General features: G+C 36.8%; 1 long non-coding RNA gene across 1 annotated transcript; it reads right to left on the minus strand.

Moving 5' to 3' along the window:
* Positions 1 to 199: 199 nt before the first annotated feature.
* On the minus strand, positions 200 to 643 carry LOC106944472 (uncharacterized). The gene is made up of 2 exons (XR_001424325.1): positions 592 to 643; positions 200 to 547 (listed from the first exon to the last, which is right to left on the minus strand). It is a non-coding gene; the product is annotated as an uncharacterized LOC106944472 (long non-coding RNA).
* Positions 644 to 661: the final 18 nt, after the last annotated feature.

Here is a 661-nt window from a genome sequence, read left to right on the forward strand (position 1 = left end):
ATTTTAGCTTCAAAAATGTTTATTTATTTAAATTTAGTCCAGATTCATTGACTCCTAGGGAGTCCTATGAACTGGAGATCTTTTCAGTAGGCCAGCAATTAAAATACCTTGTTGTGGTATTCTCCACTTCAACTCTTTTGAGTGGGAGAATCTCGCCTTTGCATCCACAAGAGGTTTGCTGCTTACAACCCTACTGTTTTTATATGAGGTAAAATACAGAGCAGTATTTAAACCTCCAATCACTCTTTCACGCACACACACATATCAAAGCAGCAGACAAACAGCAATATCAGCACAGTAATAACAGAACAGTAATATTAAGCTTCCTATCTACGTGAGGACTTACCCTTAAGAGGTGTCCTCTAAGTAAGGCGGCTCTAAAAGCCTTACCTTTTGCCTTTAGTTGAAACTCTGTCAACTGGGACTCTAACCCTTATAACTTCTTTAGTCAAGCTGGTATCTGACAAGGACTCAAACCTTTTTTTTTTCTTTTTTTCTTTGAATACAGATTTTTAGTCAAAACGCTGTTTAACAAGGATTCTGAAACCTCAGAGTTTTAGTTAAAACGCTGTTTAACAAGGATTCTGAAACCTCAGAGTTTTAGTTAAAACGCTGTTTAACAAGGATACTCAAACCCCAGAGTTTTAGTTAAAACGCTGTT

The sequence above is a fragment of the Poecilia latipinna genome, unplaced genomic scaffold (genome assembly GCF_001443285.1).
Source record: "Poecilia latipinna isolate Pla-1442-1.1 unplaced genomic scaffold, P_latipinna-1.0 Scaffold10994, whole genome shotgun sequence".
Taxonomy (NCBI): Eukaryota; Metazoa; Chordata; class Actinopteri; order Cyprinodontiformes; family Poeciliidae; genus Poecilia; species Poecilia latipinna.